This window comes from Melanerpes formicivorus, unplaced genomic scaffold (assembly GCF_026170545.1).
Source record: "Melanerpes formicivorus ecotype bairdi unplaced genomic scaffold, bMelFor1.0.p_v2 SCAF_2, whole genome shotgun sequence".
Lineage (NCBI taxonomy): Eukaryota > Metazoa > Chordata > Aves > Piciformes > Picidae > Melanerpes > Melanerpes formicivorus.
Genome location: NW_027142354.1, coordinates 44410534 through 44433363, shown reverse-complemented (window position 1 = coordinate 44433363; position 22830 = coordinate 44410534). Strand labels below are relative to the sequence as shown.

At 37.3% G+C, this 22830-nt stretch overlaps 1 protein-coding gene across 14 annotated transcripts in view; it reads right to left on the bottom strand.

The window, feature by feature from the left end:
• TENM2 (teneurin transmembrane protein 2) overlaps positions 1 to 22830 on the bottom strand; it is a 686412-nt gene that overhangs the window by 597753 nt on the left and 65829 nt on the right. For 13 of the 14 annotated variants that reach the window (XM_068158288.1, XM_068158315.1, XM_068158323.1 and 10 more), the window contains exon 2: positions 19585 to 19695. The exons of the other annotated variant lie outside the window; for it this stretch is intronic. The gene's annotated coding sequence lies outside the window, so the exon portion shown is untranslated. The remainder of the gene's footprint in view (positions 1 to 19584; positions 19696 to 22830) is intronic. 14 annotated transcript variants of the gene reach the window in all.

Here is a 22830-nt window from a genome sequence, read left to right as displayed (position 1 = left end):
CAACAGAGTACTTTGTTTTTATAGTAGTTCAAATTACATTTGGGCTAACTTGAACCTTCTTCAAAACTGTTTTCATTAAAAATAAAATTCAAATCTAAGAAACAGAAACTTGGTGTGATAGACAATTTTGTGGACATTTCTAGAATGCATCTTCAGTAGCTGGTAATAATTAACATGATCAATAGAAAGTCCCTTAGTAAATTGAGTAGGACGATTATCACAATTATTAGAAGCCACAAATATATTTTCCCCATACTAAGGGACAAACCCTCATAGTTCAGTCCTTCACTAACGTATTTCTGATGTTTTGCCTTCAAATTGTGCAAATAAAGTACATTTTCAATTGACCAGGAGAGCAGATTACCAAATTACAAGCATATATTAGACAACTGCAAAAAGCAGTAAGTTCTGTGCTCTTTTCTTCCGCCTTCCATCAGTTGTCTTGGAAGCACATCAAGAACAATACAGGTGAAAGAAAATAGTCCATGAATTCAGTCTGCTGTGGGCTTTTTTTTATTACCTTTTCCTCATGCACAGTGGTAGCTATGCAAGAACTTAGCTAGAAGTGGAAATAACAAACACATTGTTAAATGTGTTACGCCTATTAATTATTTGCAAGTCCCAAGTATGCGATGTGAGAAAAACAAATGAAAACACAACTAAAAAAAATCACAGATCCCATATGCTTAAAATTCCCAAGGAATTCAGGAATGGCATAAGGCCTTTATAGAGCTCATTGAAAATAATTAGGTTGTAAGAACAATGTAGTGCACGTGCAAACAAAGGATAATGCCATGTTTTCCTAGTTTCAGTAATTTCTCTCCTTTTCCTCGATTGTATGTGCTAGACATAATGCTTATAGTCTGAAAAAACAACTAGAAAATTGTACCTTTTATCATCTTTTACTGTTTCCTAGGCATTCCATATTGCATTTGTTTACCAATGCAACTCTCATACCATACTCATACAACTCTAGCACTCCTTTTGTCCTCTCCTGCATCATTAGAGGATATTTAACAATATCAACTACTAATTTCCTTGTCAGGTTTAAATTAGAACAGTTATTACCTGATCAATCAATTACTCATTCACATCAATAACTATTACATGTTATCTCCTGCTTTCAAGAGTTCAAGTTATCTTCTCTTCTACTACACAGGACAGCAATTGATTCATTTTATCAAAGGCCATCTTTCAGATATATTCACAAATGTCTTGTTTTAGCTGATGGTTTGTCATCTGCAGCCACGAAAATAATTAACTATATGACATTTGATTTTGAGATGGTAAAATTTCTTTGTAACACAGAGGTGCAATCTGAGATGCTCCACCTGAACATATCTTTACTTGGTCCATGTAGCGAGTAAAAATTAATACATACTAACATATTAACATAAAATTGATATAATGAGCAACCTCATGTTAGCCAAATTAATTATTTACATTCCTGTGTATTGAAGTTTTTCCCTTCTGCTAATCCATTTATTTTCTGGTTGTTTAATTTTTTCTGTAAGCTCTGTGGCTTAATTTTAAGGTTACACTGTAGTCTTTCTGCAGTTGTACTTACATTTTCAGAAACTCACTGGAAAGGATTGGGTCCTTTTTCCAGGTGATGTATTAACTCCTAAAATGAAGGCCTGCTTATGACTCCATTCAAGAAAAGCATTCACTAATGTTCACTTGAAGTAATTTGTCAAAACACATTTGCATAAAGTTATTTTATTCTGATAAACTGTACACGTAGGTTTTGAATCCTCTTTAGACAGCTGCTTTTGTTCAACTTATCAATACTTCAATTCTCATTAGAGCTTAATTTTAAAATCTTTTTGTTTTCCTATATTTTGTTTCTCTGCAAAAAAAATTCAGTGAACATTTCTTATGGCTTTCCCTTGCAGTTTATTCTTTACATGTTTCAGATGACAACTGCAGTTGCCCTTTCCAAGAACTCTATCCTCACAGATCCATCAAGGTTCATTTGATTTCCACAAAAATTTTACATTTTCTCAACTTTTAAGCACTCATTTTACATCAATAGTATTTACACAAAAGTAACAAATCCAATTGCCTCAGAATTTCAGCAGTGACTTACTAAGAAAACTATGAAATAATATAACTCCAATGTAGTCAGAACCCCATGACTGACAGAGAGTTAAATTTTCAATCTCTCTTATTTCATTTTTCTATAATACTTGGGTTTGACAGCTCTTTCTCAATAAGCTCTGACAATTCATGTTGAGAAATAAGGAAGTCTGGGAAATTCCCATACATTTTGCTGTGAAACACAACTCTCTTGGCCCTCTTCCTACACATACACAGTCAAGAACGGAAAAAAACCCCAACAAAACAGCTATTTGAAGAAGCAGCCATGTAAGTACATCGCAGAACAATTTTTTGCAGAGCTGCAGCAACTGAAGCATGACACGTACAATACAGAAACAGAGAATTTCAAAGGCAAGTATTAGGACTGTGCTGGTTTGATGGCATGTAACTCCTGCATCCACAATGGATACTGGAAAGATGTTCAGACAGAACAGCAAAACAAAGCACTAAGCTTCATCACTTGAAGGACCACTGGTCCCTGACAACTTTTACAATAAAAAAAAGTCACAGTCACAGGAAAGAAGTAGTTCATACCAACAATTACAGCAGAAGGTGCTTTCCATATTGTGCAATTACTTGATCATTACTGCGGAGCAAGTATGAGTGTCTACTGCAAAAGCAACTTGTCCGTATCAAAACAGTTACCATCCAAAGGAGATGCAAAATCATCATAGTAAAAAGCTGAGATTAAAAGAGCTGACTACAGGCTTTAGGAACAAGCAATACAATAAAGAACAGAGAAACACTATTCAAAACTAAAAGTGACAGAACTGTTTAACTGACAGAAATGACTCTGGCATTTAAGGTAATGAAAAATGCACCAAAAAGAATCAGAAGTATGCACACAGTATCTTTTGATGCCAAAATCCTGGGAGGACCCTATCCAGATTATTAAGAACAGACTTCTATGCTAACTTAAAAATTTGATACAAGTGTATCAAGAAATTATATTACTCTTACAGTGACAAAACCAAATTCAGTAACTGACTACTTGTTAATTGAAAATAAAGAACTTTTGCTAATCCTTAAGTGGCAGCTCTAAGAAACACCCTCACTTGGTCAACAACCATAGATTTTCCCCTAAATACCTGAAAAATCCAAGTTACTTTTTTATACACAAAATACTGTCTCATGCCTTGCTGGTAACTAGGAACATTCGAATCTCATTCTTTTCCCATCAGGTAATCTCTGTAAGTGCCATAAATGACAAGAAACACATAATTAAGAAAGTGTTTTATATTATAATTCTATGAACATGAATAAAATAATAATTAATTCCAAAAACTTCCATATAGAAACATGGGGTGAGGAAACTGTGGGAATTACCTTTGCCCTTAAAACTTGTGTAAATTTAATTCAAGTTTGCATCGAAGAGAAATACAAGCCAAACACAGGTGTCTAATTCCATCACTCCAGTCCTCACCTCAGCCTAAATTGCATTACCAGTTTACCACATCCTAAACAGTCTATTAAGATGACAGGTCAACCATAAATGTGAAATGACATGCAAACCTGAACTGCAGAGAGAATGGCGACAGTGCATTTGAACTGAGACTGAATCAAAACAGTAGTCTCTCTCCTTCATCATCAAATGCAAGATCCAAGATGTGTAAGTTTCTCCTCTTCCTAGCTAGAAGTGACAAGAAAAGATTTTGCACTGGATGACGATGGATTATGAGAGCACATGGCACAATGCAGGAGGCTGAGACTAAACACCTAATCCTCCTTGCTTTTCACTCTCTCTTAGCAAAGACAATCAAGACTACCAATTCTTCATAGCACAGTTCATGGACTTGTTATCAATGTTCAACAAAAGATACAGCTAATTATCACTGATAAATAGGCTGGTTGATTTCCTTCCTCCTTTCCTTGATCTATCTGCAAGAAACTTGCTACAGGCAATTAACTGAAAGACTTGAGACAGCCACTAACACAGAACACCATCAGACAAAACATAAAGGCAAAATCATTGGTTTATATGACTTTAGTCAGCTGCTAAAACCCACCAAAGTAGTGTGTATAAATCTGCTTTAATATTCACCATTTCAAGATTTCAGAAATGTATTACAAAACAGGGATGCAAGGTATGTGTGTGCATCTTTCCGTATGTAAGGCCAACTGAGCTATGCACCCAGCTGAATGTGCATTATTTCCTCTCTCTCTGTGAAACAAACAGGATGCTCAAATGGCAAGTATGCAATGTAACCTGGGGAAAATTCCAGCATTTTCTATATACTCTCAACACTCAGACTGAAGTATCATTCATTTTCATCTCCCAATTATTAGGCTTCCTTAAAACTAATTAACTCTAATCAATGTCAGTATATGGAGAAAGAATTTGATAATTTATTTCTTCATCTCAGTACAAATATATAGCACAGCCTACAAGAACACACTTCAGAGACTGGATAAAGAATTATCTACAGTTACACTACAACCTCATCAAATTTTATCAGGTCTGCACACATTTTCACTTAGATTTCCCAGTATTTGTATTAACTTTTAAAGAAAACAATCATTTTAAGAGAGGAGTTTTCTAGTACAATGCCTAGCAGTAAGACATGTAAACTGCAAAAACCCAATACATTTTTTTAAAAACTCTACTCTAGTTTTCTGCAGGGGGGTTGGATGAGATAACCTTTGGAGCTCCCTTCCAACCCAAACCATTCCATGATTCCATGAAACCTTATGTGGTTGATTTCTCAACAAAATCTATTAATCCTGTGAGCGATGGAACTAATGACATTCAGTTGCTGGTAAGATCATGCAAGACATTTCTGTGTGGCTGATTGACTTTGGTGCCTTACAAAGGTGCATTCACTGAGGAACTTTGAAATCTGTTCTTTCTCCTGAGACCTCCTCATAACCTCCTCATAAAAGTTCTCAATCATCTAGCAGGAAATAACTTATCTCAGAGATCTCTTGGCCTTTAATCAAAGTCAGTGGACATGGGGAAAACATTCAAAATGTAGGCTGAAGAAGTTGACAGAGATGCAGAAGGCATCATCTCATAAGCCTTGTTAACATACACAGAAGCTAAGAATGCTTCCAGAGCAACTCTTCAGTCCTAATCTCTGTCCCCATCTCTCAAACTCCCACATAACAACACAAATCAGGTGATTTAAACCCTAGCATATTAAGCAGTAAGTACACCTGTCCTCAAACCACTTGAGGAGTAGCTTTTTGAAGTTACCAGGTTTTGAGAACTGAATGTAATACACTCAATAGAATAAAAAGGAGCATAACTACGACTTGTGCACATACTTCTAGTGGCTCCATGAACAAGAATGAGCCTACTTTGCACATTCTTGAAGAACTTTCGTAAGGCAAAGTCTAACAGTTGGGCTTTTGTCAGTGTGATGGTTCAGCAATGCAGCTGAGCAATGGGCTGCAGTAGCTAATTTAGACTATTTCTACTATTACACTCTTTTCATCCAGTTTTAGTTCTTTTTTTTATTACACAGAAAGAACATTCTTCAGTAACTTTAAAAGACTTAGCTATTTTCTGTGTGTTTTACAAGAACCAAACTAGCGTTCTATGTTCTAAAGGTATTACTTGCATATTAATCAGTAGTTACTCATTTTTACAGTACCTTCTTTCTTCTCACATTCACTCCTGCTCATTATTGCAGCAGTTCCCTACATGTATGACAGGCTGAGTTCTGCCAGTGAAGTAGCTCTAATTCTTTAACTTCTCATGCCTGATTTTTAGTTCTTAAACATCCTCCTTCCTTTGACTATTGGCCCTAAACAGAAATGAGCTAGAAAGAAGATGTGTGACTGACCCCCCCATTGACATTTCCTTTCGAAAAGCATAAGCCACTCCATGAATAACCTGGATTCAGATCCATAGCAAGATGTAAATGTGAAAGTGCAGCATCACTTTGCATAAGGGCAACGGCAAGAAGTTTGTGTTCAAAGTCCACACAGGCACATACAATAGTAAGAGACAGATATTCAACCTATATCAAAAGAAGTATCTTCAATAAAAGCAGCTACATGACAGGATCAACCAAGAATTTAAGCAATGAAAAGAAGCTGTAATAAATAGGCCACTTCTACACTTCAGCTCTGCAACACCTGGTATGCTAACAAGCTGAAGCAAAATGAATGGACTGATGCTCAATAGCTGCATATTCTAAAACCAACTGTAATTTTTAAATTGGTATTTCATTACTTGTGCTATATACAATTATGCAATTAAAATATCACATAGTCAAAAACATAATTTAAAGGTCCATTACATAGTCTCTTCTACAGCAACTATTAATCTTCAGACAGTTCCGATAAAGATTCACTGCATTAAATCACATGAGGAAAGATGGAGTAATCCTGATTTACATTAAAATAGAGAAAAATGCAACAGCTCTGACATTTACCCAAGAAATCCTCAGGTGCTTGGGCTCATCTCTCATTTCAGTGATGAAGTTGTTCAGCGAAAAACAGCTACTATACATCATATATAGATTAGTGTGCTTCTTGCCAAGTGGGCTCTCTGTCAAATATTTCTGATGTCCCAAGCTTATAGGTATTTTATAATGTATGATTATTGTTTTAGCTCAGAAATATGTCAGAGAAAGGGACAAGAGGAATAATATTCTCCAAATTAAGGTAAAAATATCTGAATGAGTATCAGATCAATCATTTCAGTCAGGTTGACACACTTCATACAAATAATGAGAACAGAAGCATATTGGTCTGAAAGTAAAGGGAAGGAGGGACACGCCTCCTAAACACTACACAATGTTCAGATAATAATAATAGTCCAGTTTGCCCAGTTTTACATATAGACACAGAGCTTCTAATTTATTATACATGCAAGAACATTTTCAAACAAAAGCAATTTCTACTGTGTTACACATGTGGATTGGTTTAAACTGACGGGCCCCACCTGAAGGGATGAGGGACAGGGGGAGATGGCTATCCCCCGTGTAGGGGGGATGGGAGGGGTTGTGAAAGTGGGCTGTGTTAACTCAGGACAACATAATAAATATAAATATATTTCTATTCATGCAGTTGCTCCTGAAACAACAGAAATGTCTACAGAAGGTGAAGGAAGCAGACCTGCAATGTGCTTTTCACTTGCAGCAAAACAGATTTAATTTCTATCGAACCAAATAAATTAACTTTTAACAGACCTCAACTTTTCTTTGAATTTAAAAGTAAATCCATTCTCATTCAAAACATTCTAGTGCAAACAACTTTTGAGTTCTCAGGTTCTTCTGCTGAACTAAAGCTTTTACGCTCTTGAGACTTTTTTAAGACTCTTGCAATCAGGAAAGTAAGCAATGACAAGAATTATCTTGACAAGTACTTCTGAATAAAGACAACCTTCAATCACTCTAATTTAGGACAGACTTCACCCAAGTTAGAGACTTTTACTTTGCTTTCAACCTTTGCTTCTGCACTCTCAAATTATAACTGAACAATTTGCATTTATCTATCACTAGAACTAGAGCATCTTAGAGTGATACAAAACCAGTCTCAAAGTAACTTTTCTTCTTTATGTGAAAATTTGGAGTCCTCATACATGATTTTAATTTTAACAAACCAAGGAAACGAATCCTTTCTTTTTTTTTAACATTATGTTACAAAACTGAATTCCAGAGCCTGAACTACAAACTTCCAACATTCATGGATGCTCAAAAAATCAGCAGGAGCGTTGCTTGACTACTTTTACAAAGAGCAGCTACATAAGGGCTAAAGTAGCCTTGAATGGAAACCCTGAAAAAGGAAAAACAAACAAACCAACCAACCCCCTGTATCTTCTAACAGAAGTACAATAATGCAAAATCCCTTAATTAACTAGAAATTGAAGAACTATTCGTCAGCTTAGATATACCCCCTCCTCATCCTGCAAATTCTTTCACAGGTAAGAATCTGCTACGGTTCCACAAAATGCAGGGAAATACCTACCTGAAGGCCTATAGTTCCCATGTGGATATGGGTAATGCTAACTATACAGAATGAGAACTTGGACAAGTGCTGATGTTTACATCCATTGGCCAAACAGTTACATATTTTGCTTTAGTACAGAGAGCAGTTCATGGGAACTGTGAGCCACAGGAAAACTAAATACACCTAAGTCACAAGAACAGTAGCTGAATTACAATCTGAATTGCAAACTATAGGGGCATTATTTTATAGGCAGAGTTAGTAAGAGAAGTGAGGCTCTCACAGCTCCAACAGTGTTTGTCTGTGGCTTATAATTTCAGCTACACTAATACCAGTTTAAGGTACCCTTATATCTAACTTCAAATTAAATTTATTTTATCTATATATAATAAAGTACGGTTGATATACAGTGTCTGACAAAAAAAATACTTTATCTACAGATTCTGATAGACAGCAAATCAAAATAATTCAAGCAACAAAATGCACTTTGTGGAAGTAGCTTATTTCACTGTGTAGGCTAAATGTGTTTTGAGAAAGGATTACATTTTGCTTGGCAATTTATTTTATTGACAAAGCGTATTTCATCAGATATCGCTTCGCATTTTGTAGACAAATGCGTGTTGTCGAATACCCTATTTTCCTTTGGTGGATGAAAAGTATTTTTACACAGCTTTTAAACTTCTCTGGAGTGCACAATGGATTCCACACAACGGATTCCACACAACAGTACGTTCCACAGAGAAGGCGTTTGCATGATACACTCATTAACAATATCATGACTTGAGTTTTAAAGATTGTACCTGGAATATATCACTTTAAAAAACGCTTTTAGTATTGAGATGTGTGTGACTGATCTGTGCCTGTTACTATAATGAAGAATCATTAGTACAGTTAAAAAAAAAATAAAAATAAAAATCAGTATCTAAGTTTATGTTTGAAATTATGCAGCCAAGTCTAGTTGAGAGGCATGCAAGGAGGTAGGAGTAGATGACCTCTAAGATTCTTTGCAACCTAAGCCGCTCTATGATTATCACAGTAGTACAATGTCGGTTTATGAGACAAAGAACCTGTTCTAGCATGGTCACAAAAACTAGAAATTACTAATTCAACTAACAAACAAGAAAAACCCATCATCAAAAAAAACCAACCCAACCACCAAACACCCCAAACCCTTCCCAGGCCCACCAAAACAAAGCGTAGATGAAAGTCCTTGAAAAATGGCAATTAATGAATTATATTTACATACTTTTCATGGAGTTGTGAAAAAGATTCTGAATACTCAATCCAGTTGAAGTACATGTTTTAACTATATTGCAACGCTTACTTCAAAAATACTGAATTTAAATGTGTATTTTCTCCTGTTACAACCTGTAGTAATTTCAAGATAAAACAGGGTTCAACCTGAAACATGAAAATTGTGTCTTATTCGTATTAGCATTAAATTGACTGGGACTCATTCTTTGAGTATCAAGGAAGTATCCTTCATGAGAAGTCTATCTTTAGAAATAACTGGCAGACAGACATCACAAAGAGCTGCAGAATTATCAGCTATTACCTTTAGGGGTAATTTACCAAGAAGGTTAAAAAGGCACCCATTTGCTGTGGAAGCATTTGAAGAGTTATATCCATTAACCACATGTGGGAGCACTGCTCCTGAGAGTGCAGTCTCTGTCAAGCACCCAGTGTCACTTTTTCACCCCACTTTAACGATTAAAGAATTACCTATTTTCTTCTAAGCACTTCCTCCCTAAGCAAGTGCACAAACCCACGAACAGCAACAGATAGCCTGCATATGAAATCTAAACACACATACAGCATGAAAGAAAATGTGCAGTTTACTCTGAAATACTCTATAAGAATCATCTACATCTATTTAGAGCACAGCAAGGGTTAATCAATGATTTTCCAAAATCCAGGAAACAACGAGACAGAGCCAAGGGAAATTTCGCCTTTCAGTGAAGAGTAAAGTGGGAAGAAGCAATATCAAAAAAATCTCTTTCATATTTGAAATGGCAAAATGGTCAGCAGAGGACACAGATAACTGAAGTTTCTGCTCCTCTTACCTCAAACCAACTTAACTCTTTTGCACTTTGTGGTTACAAACTTTCAGGCACTCCTACAGAAGTAGGACACAGTCTTTCCGATTTGCAGCTTAAAAGAAAGAATTTACACCATCTCCTACTTGCAAGAACAGACCTCAAATTCCAGCAATCCAACAAGAAGGGAATCAGAAGCTAACCTAATGAATGTATATACAAGCTCACATGAAACATTACCACAGAGTTCATACACCTGTTCTAATCCCATTTAGAGAAGTTGACACTGACAGCAAGATTTCAACTCTTTTATAGATACTCTTCTTTTATAAGTTCAATATTTATTTCACCTGCATAAACTGAATAAACTCAATCCTTAACAGCAATAACCATTTACTTACTACAGAAGCCAACACCAGGCAGAAGACTCTGCCTACAAAGAAGCAGACATCCCTTGTGGCAGCCTGTGATGTCACCCTGCCCACACAGCAAGACACCAGGTTTAGTACTTAAGTAGGGCTCTTCCCTTCAACAGCAGTACCTGTCATTTTTTTAATGCTATCCCTGACCACAGCTGATAAAAGCCTTCCCTTCTGCAATCCTACTGTAGCTACCTTTCTTCCTCTCTTACCCACAAGTTACAGTAGGCTAAATAGACAATGGTGCTCATCTTCACTAAAACTCACTCTCCCCTCTCAGTCTTCCCAAAACCATCTTTGTTCACCCACAAACAGAAAGCCCCACTTTCATCATAAAATGGATGCAAAAAAATATGCACTTACTGAGGAATTAGTAATGGTTTAATGTTTGCATTTTGTGCTACTCTGCAAATCTACCTTGATTGCAGCTGAACCTCACTATGGTTTTAGCGAAGTCTAAGGGGGACTATGGCCTGTTACCTAAAACTCCCAGGAAACAGCATTTGGGCAGCCTGCCCATCTCTCTGATCTACTGGCAAGTTTTAAAAGGATTACAGCCATAGTTTACTGCTCACTGCTCCACCCAGCTCATCAGATCTTCTATGGAGGAAGTTTTCAGCATTCTTGGCCTTCACACACGCTTCAGATGGTTCTTTGCTAAAGCTTCACAAAACCATTTTTGCCATCTACATGTGCCAGAAGCACACTTATACAGAACTATTATTTTCAGGTTTAGAGAAAGACAAAAAAAAAAGCATCATGAAGAGTACAAACATGATTAAAGGTTGTACCGTAATAGTGATTATCCTTACTTTTTCTTTCTCCAATTCAAAGTTGTGCTCCTCCCTGGAGTAAAAGGCAACACAAACAATTTATTTTCTTTTGGCTGCTATGCAAGTCAGAGAGGATTACAAGCAATAACAGAATATGCCCTCCCACCCACCATCCCCACCCCCCAAAAATAAGCCAACTGAAACACAGAAGCAGACACACGCTGCAGAAACTTCCAAGAAAATCTGCTACGTGTCTTCAGTGTGCAGGTACACTGAAAGAAGAATTCGAAACTGTCATGTGTAAAGTGACTGTCATTTCTATTCATTTCACTGTAGAAGATAATATAATTGGCAAAACACTAGTAGCCTTTCACTAAATCCTCACCATTGCAGATTATCTTCTCATGATTGGCATGTTTGCAGGTAGATTTCCAAAATACACTCATGATCTTTCCAGGGTTAGGGTGGCCATCATGTACAGAAAAGCCTTTTATCGGTCTGACTTCACCGCAAGACTGTTACTGATCTTCATGTGATGAGCTGAGTTGGTGAATATTTTCAAGAAACAAGTTTCATAGTTTGCCCTAATATTCATGCAGCTTCATCCATGTGCAGCTAGGTGGGGAATAAAGAGGAATTTAGGAATAAAAGGCAGCACCATGAACTGTTGCTGTGCACCCACCACCAAGAACACACTGACCACACAAGATGCTACTGGCACCTAGAGTGAGGAGACTTTTCTTACCTCTGATCTCATTTCACTTTTCACTTTGGTCTTCTCTCTCAGCCTCTCATACTCTCGGTCTCTCTCTCTGGCATGTACTAGGTAATCACCTGCTCTGCCTTAAGAACCACTGTATGATCCAAGTAATCTGCACTAACTTGTAATCAATACATTGCAAATCATTCAGCCATTTGCCTTACTCAGTCCTTAGGTATCCCTAAAGAGCCTACAGCAAACCCCTCCTCTGAGGTCGGGTTGTGACAATTTGCAAGGGCATGTATATTTAATCATCTGTCTTCAAGGCAAAACCCTCACCGACTTGAAGTTGCAAATTAATACAACATTCAGTGCAACAACAATCCACATATTGATACTAAGTATCTCTTAAATAAACCCGACATAGCCAAGCTCACTCCTGTTTCTGTCATACAGAAAATCATACAAGCAATGTGCTGTAAGAGCTCTCCTAACCAGCACAGGTTAGTCAGGTAGTCATATTTCAATTAAAGGAAACAGCCAACTGTTGCATGTCCTATTATCATACTAAAACATCTTGGCAACAATTCATAGCTACCCAATTCATAGAAATTGCTTTCATTATTTTTGAAGCAGCTACTTTCTTTGACCATAATGACTAAGAGAAAAGAAACAGATGTTTCTGTTGCTAAGGAGACTGATAAAAATGAGATAAAGCAAATATTCAGAATACTTTTCTTTTTTTTTTAAAAAAAAAAAAAAAAGAAAATTCCTTTCACTTGGATTTAGCTACTTGCTTTGTAACCAGCAGTACAGACAGCTATATAACAAAACACCAGTGCTAATTCTCCTCCACTGCAAGATATTCTGCATATTTATTCTCAGACAACACAGGACAACAAACAAGGGTGTCTCAACACATACACCAGCATCTCTGATTCTTGAGTAGCTGCAGATGCTCATTGACAAAAGCGAGTATCTGCATTAGCAGCTCCATTTCCTCTACAGTGAGGGAAACTTCAACTGCTTCTGAGATGAACCACATCAGTCATGACAAAGCTAATATTAAACAAAAAAAAAAAAAAAAGAAGAAGAAGAAGATGCAATTTTGTAAACTAAAAAAACATCTAAACCAGTAGGCAGATTGTTTTAATGTACCTCACGTTCTACAAGCACGGACCAGACTGCCAGGGGGGATAAACGCTAGGTCAGTAAAAGCCTGTATGAAAAAAAGCTGCTTCTGCTGCACATGTTCCAAATGATAAGGTTATATCCATCTGCCATTAACACAGGTGAGCAGGTGCTAGGTTGAAAAAAAAAATTAAAAAAAAATTAAAAATCCAGCTATATTGAGTTTATCAAACCAAAAGTATAATTTTAAATTGGCCTGCTGAAACCTGCATTTTTAAAGTTAGGTATATTTGGGTTTTCTATAGTGGGTCATGCAAGACAATAGCAGTCATTACTGGTTTTCCACTTCAGGTCACTGCAGACTTACTACCATTGTGAAAAATGTTTATGTAAATGACAAATTTATCACTGACTGCGCCTTGTATAAGGCAGAGGGAGACTGAAGAATAAATAACAGGTTGAAAACAACTGGCAAACCACAACCCTCCCTGCACACAACTTCAAATTTAAAAGAAGAATAAAAGTGTAAACCAAACATTATTTATGCTGTGAATCATCTTGCTTCATATACCTACTGGAATTGCAACACTGCTACACTGCAGCATAATCTTGTCACTCTCCAATGCCCTACTGACATGTTTTTCTACTGCATTATTAGCACCTTTGGAGGACTCCCTATTACTCAAAACTGATTTATTCTTGCAAGGTATCTTGCTCATTCTAATATCGCCTTCCCTGCAGTCAAAAGCAGCAATCTCCAGGATGACATCTGAGCCTGCTTTCAGGCTTATTGTAACTGATTCATGTCCCAACTTCAGAGGCAAATATATATAGCTGTCAGGTGGAGTACTTACGGTGGTAGCTCTTTGTGATACCAAAATGTTTGTGAGTGCGGAACATTTTGGGTTCTCACTGTGATGGCAGATTAGCTCTATCTACTATTTTCTATCTCTAAAAGATGACTTTTTAAGACCCTATACAGGTAGATATAGCTTGTTGACTAGCAGTTAACTTGTGATTTGATCTGAGACTGATTCAGAACTAGAGCATATTTTATAATAGGCAAAGATTAATGAACAAGTTTGTACTTGCTACTTCTCTAAATACAAATAGCACAATGAAAAGTGAAGGGGAAACCTGCAGGAAAAGGTCTACCTGCGCAAGAGTCTTTTTCTTAACGATTTCTTTTCTTTACATACACAAAAATAAGCTGTTCTTGAGGGCAAAGAAACTGACCTGCACCAGAATGTCTGGAAGTGAAATGCAGCTTCAACCACTCATTCCTCACGTGTTCTCTATTCCACCAAAAACATTTATCAAACACCTACACAGTCACAGTACCTCAAACTCCAGTCACAAAGTAATTACTAACAGAGGGCTCCTTCCAAGAAGGATGCTGACTGCAAACCTTTTCCTTTTCATGAAGTAGTTCTGAAATAGTTCAGCTCAGGATTCATCATCAAACATGAAGGGCTACATCAGTCTTGGGCACATGTAATTTCTTCTGAAATCACACCAAGTTTCCAGTAAAACTTCAGAATCAGTTCCACAAAGATCTAAAATTGCCAGTTCAGAGTTTTCAGCACAGAAAAGAATGGATAAAATATAAATAAATAATAGATTACCAAGCGCACCACAGATGGGATTTTATGTTTTCCTTCCTGTCAAATATCCATATTCAGTACTTGTAGCAGGTTACATGGCAGTCTTTCATAGACAGTCATCTGTGATGAGCTGTAACTCTTTTCTTAGGGTTCGCCATCTCAGTGTTTCTAGTAAAGATCTGTCTCTTTCAACCTCACCTTGAGAAGCAATCAGATGGTGAGCCTAAAATTTCCTTCAAGTTTGCATTCTAGGTCAGCCTACAGCATTCTTCCCCCAACCCTTCCACCCACAGTCCCGTACTCTCATAGAAGCACAAAGAAGAGCTCTCTTCTTAAAACTACAACATGTAGTTAGAAAAAAAGTCCAAGATCAAAAAAAGTGTTCACTTCAGGGTTTTTTGTTTGATTTTGGCTGGTTGGTTTATTTGTGTGTGTGTCTCTGTGTATGTGTTTTATCCACAAAGACATTTTATACAAAGCCCCATTATTTACTGAAGTATATTTAAAAATATACAAATTATACAGTTTCACAGCACAGAATGGCAATTGTTTTTATTACAATTTGTACCTAACTCCAAGAGAATCTTTATAAATTACTGAATACTATCATATCTGCTCATCATCACTCACCTTTGCATGCTACATAGTAATCAGTCAAAATTCCAGGATTTCAAACATCTAGTTATGTTGGCCAGCACATTCTGTGATAATTCTGTGGTATTATACAGCTAGTTTTCTCATTATAGCCACTCAGTCATAACTACAGTCCACTAAAAATATTTTAAGACACAGTCATCTTTCCTTTCCCCCCCACCCCATAAATCATCCTAGACTTAGCGTTCTGCATGGAAGACTCCCATCTTCCATATATCTGACAGAGGCCTCAATTTATTCAAAAGAAGATTCCATTTCTCATATATTCATACAGGACTTGAGAAATGACAGTTCTTCAGGTGTCTCCCAATACAAAATCTTGTGTCTTAAGAAATGCTGCTAAATAAATGTCTCTCCTAACGAGTACTTTGCAATACTAAGGCCAACGTGTGGGCATATGTCCTGGTAAATTTAAAGCTACCCCTAAAATTTAATGGCTTAAACTCCATTGATGTTCTAGTAGCCTCCACTGAAAAAAAAAAACAAGGACAGAAATGTAAAGAAGGACTACCTCTTCTTCCTCAGAATATGTTGGAGTAAAGGTAATGGGCAACAGACATAATTTGCCAAAACGTGGGTACTGATTCTAATTCTATAATCATCATTCATATTGTAATGATGCACTTTAATCAAATCTATATCCTTGCTCTTTCATAAGGTTGAGCTATTGCTGATAATTCCAGGAAGCATATGTTTTAGTGCATTCATTTAAAATAAAATAATCAGAACAATTCTGTGATGCATTGTTTCTTATCCGGCATGCAGATTTTAGGTGAGCGGTGAGGAATGGCAGAACAACACCGCAGCAATTCTGATTTATTGGTTAGTTTATAATTTAGAGTAATTTACTCTAAGTAAGTTTTATGCTTACACAAGATGGTACTCTGCCTTTGCTGCCAAAACAGTTATGCAGGAGGGAGGGAGAAAAAAAAAAATCAATAGCAGAAGTTACATTGGTGTAGTGCTTCCATTTCTGAGTGCAAATATTTTATTTATCAAGTTCTGAGTGTGAGTTTGCTGCTTAGGAAATAAAAGCCACGCTATTCAAAAACAAGTGTGCAAAAATCACTGGAAAGGAAATAATTTGCTGTAGGGAAGGATAAGAGCATGCTTAAAAATGAAATTGTTTCCAAGACTACTTTTTTAGAGAATATAGACTTTTTCTTCACATCTATTGACTGCTCTTTCAGCAAAACAATAAAAGATACAAAGTAAGTTTACACAATCTCATGGAAGAGAATCCATTCAGTGGAAATGAACTTTGGGCATTTGCAGGAGGGTTGGGTTTTGGTGGCTGCATTTTACATCAGGATTTTTGGCAGAATTGCCACAGGATGGGATGGAGGTGAGACTGTGAGCACAGAACTACACTAGAAAAGGGACAGAAGCCAGATAATTAAACTGCTATGAAAAACTTGTAAGCACAAGTAATTACTGTTAACCCTCACTGAACGCAACTCTCAGGAGCTTATTAGAGGACACAAAAGTGTGTGCAACTGGCAGAACCTGCCCTGGAATCTAGCAGAAATTAAGACAACAAGAAGTATAGGCTCAAAACCAGATTATTAGTGTTGGTGATAGGTGCTGCCATTTGGAAAACTGATGAACATTTTTCTATAATTTTGTACACTTTTGTTCTCTTGGAATATCATTGGAAACTAGCAAATCAAACATGGTGGAGAGGCATTTAAGCCTTGTTATAAACAGAGGACTGCTGCAGCAATGTCCTATAAGTAGTTTTGATTATTCATACAGAAGGTTTTCAAACAGAGTGGTACCCCTAAAGGTGCAAAAAGATTTGCATCCTCCAGACCCAGGACTCCGAAGAGAACTGAAGATGGCACTGATTGAGAGGCTGTTTTCTTCCCACTCCCACAGAAGAAAGGAATTTACAGTCAAGATGCATAAATCTAAGAAAATTATTTCTCCCTCGAGGATAAGTCCAGGAGGGTTTTGTTCAAGAACCTAAACTTGTTCTTTCTTTAAGGTAGTTTCTAAAGGCTTTGATCCACCATGATAGAATGACAGGAGACTTTGTTGAAAAGAAAACAAATAAAACCACAAGAAAAAAAGCAAACCTAACAAATATACTGAAACACAGAAGTCATAGCAATGGCCTCTGAATGTGGACATTTGAGAAGGACACAATGGAGGAAAATGAATCACAGAATTTGTTTGGGAACTGATGGTGAGTCTTTGTCAGTTGCATAAAGAAGAACAAATGAAAAGGCAGAAATGGGCAGTGTTCAGAGGCTGGGCAAACAACACAAAAAGGAAGTAAATGAGAAGTTACCAGCACTAATTATCACACCAACAAATCCACAGGAACAGAAATTTAATGAGGAATATAAAGATTGAGATAGTACTGGTTCACCACTGCAAGCTCAACAGCAGAGCCTACAGCATGCTAAAAACAAGTCACCAGTGCTAGGGACAGAAACCCAGACAAATTCCCAACCCTAAACCCACAGGTAAGGAAAATTCATTGTGACATTGAAAGATAGAACATCTCCCAGAATCCCAAAGCCTCCAATATAAAACTCCAAATCAGATGTGTGCTGTGTGTGACCTTTTTTGTGGTTATTGTGTTGTTCCCTTGCCTCCTGGGTGTCTGTTAAGACTCCTGTCTAAGCTGGACAAATTAGTGGAAATCCTCTCAAGCAACTACTTCTCTGTGAAGGAAGGCTCCGCTCCTCACTAACACCACAGTATCAAGGTCTCTTGTCCCAGCGTGTGTTTTGACTCATAGCAAACTGCCACAGCCACACAATGGGGAGCAGTAGGAAGGATTTGTTTGTTTTTTTTTTTCCTCCCTGTACTTGAAAATCCTTCCTGGCCTCAGTATTTTTTTTTAGAGCAGTGCAAAAAAGGAAATTCCGGTTCTAGGCACCACTGTGAAAAGTTTAAATGGGCACATTTGCAGAGAATCAAGAATGTGATTTCACATTTGGCTTTGCTTCTGACTTGCTGTCTGACCTTGGGAGATCACTTGGTGTTATTCAGGTTCTTTTGTAAAAAAAACAGGCAGTAAAACCAAACAAACCAAGACTACCTTAGGGGGTTTTGAGATTGAGTTATCAGTTGCTTTGAAATTTTCACTGAGGACCTAACTTCTGCAACCTTTTCCTGACAAACTGCAGTTGAGACACAGAGCTAAAGTGAGAGCTTCTGCACCAGTATCTTTTATCACTTAATGTTTGCTCTCCAGGAATTTGGTATGAGAAGTACTTGCCCATCTGAACTTTTGAATTAGAGTTTACAGATGCATTTGTAATAGTAAAATCTATTTTCAAGATTCACTTATTGCATTTTTCCAACACCTGATCTTTTTTTTTTTAATTTTTTTAAATGGGAATTGATCAAGTAAAGGTTCTATTTCCTTTACTCTTGATCCACTCTGAAGCAAGACAGCCTCCTTCCACTGGTGCACACACTGGGGTGAGTGTATCACTGGATGTAATTATGTGAAATCCCAGGGTCTACACACAACATTATTTACATTATGGGATGTCTTCTGAGCATTGAGAGAAACCACAAAAGTGCAGATAATTTGAAAGGCTCTTCCCTTCATCTTTTCTTTGTACAGCATATATTACAGGATATGCAGATTTACAATCTGCGACCATGGACAAGAAGGCCAAAGGTATTCTGTACAGCAGGTCAAGGGATCTTCTCTTCCCCTTCTACTCTGCTGCCCAGAGCAGTCTCCTTCTCTGAGAACTTTCAAAATCCACTTAGATGTGTTGCTGTGAAACTTGATCTAGGCATACCTGTATTAACAGGGGCTTGGACTAGATGATCTCCAGATGTCCATTCCAACCCCTACCATTCTGTGATTCTAAGATCTACAACTTTATGATACACAGCCATTCACACTGGCGACATAGTTTTCGCTCTGTTAAGAACCTGAATAAAAAGCCCACTTGAGCAAAGGAAAACTTTCTCTTGATGCCAGGGGCAGTAAATTCCTGACTTCCTTATTTGATCCTGAATTTGCCAGAATGGGCAACTCCAGCAAAGGAAAATTCAGGTAGTTAGAAAAAAGGCATATTTCTTTCAGTGAAGCATTCTGAAGTAATTCAGCAGAGCTGGAAAAGCCTGGAGTAGATTCACTGAAGAAAAGTGCTGAGAAAAATTGCTTTCCTCTACAAAAACACTTTCCTGCAGAGATCTTTTTAGACATTTTTCAAGCATAGATGAAGCACTTCGGTTGACAGTATAAATACATCTCAGAGCAAAACAAGATACAAAACTGAAGTTGTGACTACTCACTGAAAGTGGAGGTCAGCAATGCTCTATTTTGTAGTCGTTATGGGTTGTGTCTTTAGCTCATCAGGTGAGAGAGAATTCTTAATACTCAGGGCAATGAAAAGGAAGAAGGATCTGTCAGGAAGGAAAAAAAGTATAACTTTCAGGAAAAAAAGTAACTGTAAAATACTAGTAGGCAAAGACTTTAAAAGTATTTCAGTAACACAATCTACCCAATCTAGGATGAAAAAGCAATATTCTAAATGCATCTTTCCTCATACCTCTCATTTTCCCTCCTCCCTGCATCAAAAGTAGAAAACCGAGCAATGAGACCGCTTTGTCACTTAATTTTTACACTACTAAAATTAGCAGAGATGTCCTCTCTACTCAGTTCCCAAAGACAGACATGGCATTCTTGGATAGAATTCCTCAAATTGTTTTGATGAAGACATTTGCTCCTCCAGGTGTCTTCATTGTGAAAAGTTTATTTTCAAGTACTCTCAGATGTCACCACTTCACAGACCACCTGTTGCTTCCTCTGACAATTTTTCTTCTCTTTCTCACTGTGCCATACTTTATACTACCTGTTGGTTCCCACATTTTCTTCACAATTTTCACTATCCTCTAAAGTAGGTTTGGAAAGGAAAAATGACCTTACATGTCCACAGTCTCACCAACTGATTTATTCTTCATCTGGTCAATTAAGTGATCTAGACAGAGCCATAACTACTTGTTAAGATGAGTTGCAAAAAAAAAACCCCAAGTTTCACCTTGCATTATGAAACTGAAAAATAAGAAAAAGCAGTCAAGAAGTGATTGGTCATGCTGCCAAAGAAATTCACACAGCTGATAGCCACCTACTCAAAAAAATACAAAACCACCACAGGCTGGAGGTGGAACAGCCAAGCAAACCATCAACACGAGAGCCAAACGTTTCATAAATGCATATAAAACCCCTATAAGGACAATCTAATGTCTTCCATTTTCAAACAAAATCAAAAATGAAACTTTTAAGCAATTTTCCTTTAACATTGAGAGTATTTAATTCTGCCAGCTTTATCTATTGCTTTTAGTGAACTTAAATTAATGGTACTTATTTCTGGTCAAAAAAGAAGCTTGATGTACTAGCGCTACTTAACTGCTGAGGTCTGTCTCCCTAGAAATGAATAGACGCAATTGTATTTCAGGCCAACAGCTTTCTATATAGCATCAATTATTTAAATAAGACAAAGAATTCAATACACACTGTACATTTGCATGATGTAAAATCTTTAAGGCCAGAATCATGGCATGAGATCTTCTAAGAATATGAATCAACGTGAAAAAAAACCAGCACTTATAATTCACAAATATGAAAGCTGAAACACAGATAACCTCACTAATTAGGGGTTGGAATGTAGTCTTTTCTTTCATGATCTCCTTATTTTCACTATTACACTTACTGTCTTTTGTGCAACCCTATCAACCTATGAATCAATGCAAATTAAATGTTGATTACATACCTCCTGCTTTGGCAATTCTGTGCCATTTACTCTCTTTGCTCAAAGTTGCCAATTCTTTTTTACCTTCCCTGTTTGCATATCACTATTTCAGGAATTGCTGAATTTGGAACAGAAATATTGGTAAAGGAAGCATTGGGTTACACTGAAATACCAATGCTTATAATGTACCCCAAAACAATAACAGTAAGCAATTTGTGGGAGCCAAAGTCTGCCTCCAGTCAGATTCATGCAGACAGTGGTAACCAGATGTATAGGATCATCTTTTAATCCTCCAGGAAGATCATCTCATGCAGATTCTTAAAACATGATCATGGGGAGCTCTTGAATACCAAAGACATGTGGCAACTGTTAGCTAAAGCTGGAAGTATTTCAACTTCAAAAGGTAAACTAACTGGAACAGACAGCACTCCTCCTCAGCCCTTTATGCACCGCACTGCCAAGAAGCCACTGCTGGGAGACTCACCATGCACACCACCTCTTTTTGACTCTTGTGCTGCTGTTAGTAGGTCTTCTTATGTAGCAATTAGTAGGGAAGATATAGAAGATGATGAAAAAATTACTTTGAAAGCCTTAAGTAAACATTGAGTTTTACAGATACAGTGGAGGTTTAAAAGTATTTAATTTTCTTTCTCCTTTGACACTGTGAAAAATACTGTAGTGCTACAATTAACTGCCTTCAGTCTCTCTTTGGCCTGTTTTACTGTAAGAGAGCCAAGAAGGATGAACGAGTCTAGCTATAATTGAATAAAATATATATAAAAAAACCAAACAACCCAACCTAAATACATGTAGCAAATTAATTAGCAAAAATAAAAACAAGCTTCATGTTTCATTATAGGGCTTTCCAGTAAGGCATGTGTTGCCAAGGGTAGCTCAAAATGCAATCTGAGACATTCAAATGTCTCTCTAAATTCTAACGAGTGATTTTTCACTTTGATGTTCAGTTCTCCAAGAGCACAGGTGAAAAACTTTTATAGACATCTACTAACATAAATGAATAAGCAAAATGAAGCAAGAAGCACAACCAGACCAGGTGGAGTCGTTCCTTTCAGACTTCTCTTACAATAAATAATACCAGATTCCTCAAAAAGAACTTCAGCAGATCCTACCCAACTGTGCAGAAAACCTGAGTAAAATCTTTTTCAGAGAAGTCATATCCCATTACTGGCCTGTCACTGACTCCCAGCATTTCTGTAGACTCTGGCTCTCTTCTAATTTATTAACATCTAATGAGAAGAGATGATTATTTCCTAAGCAGCAGGAGGAACAGGGCACTACCTTTCTCGTACCTGGAAAAGCAGCTTTGCTCCACAGCCATACTGCAAGTTTAGATAAAACTGTCATCAAACAGTCAATTCATCAGGGGAGATTAATAAGAAATCATCTGCACTGAAAATAAAGTCAAAAAGTGTCATTTTGCCAGCTTCATTGTTGGTAATTGCAGCAGGTGCCCAAGCGCTGGCAGAGGCTGCAGGGTGGGCTGTGTGAGGAGAGGCCGAATCTGCCTGGTGCCAGGCACAGCCAGTTCCAGCCAGTTCCAACCAGTTCCGGCCAGCTCGACAACAGCCTCATCACCACAGTTTGCTTATTTTCAGAACTTTTCTCAACCTCAGTGAAGATGAGGTACATGGAAAGATCTGTAACTCCAGTTACAAATACTCAACACACTCAGGCCACAGCCTATGCTGCTGCTTCACTTTCAGCTACTATCAGCAGTGCCAGTAACCACAGTAACAGCGCCCCTAACCAGAGCACAAAGGGAGTTAAT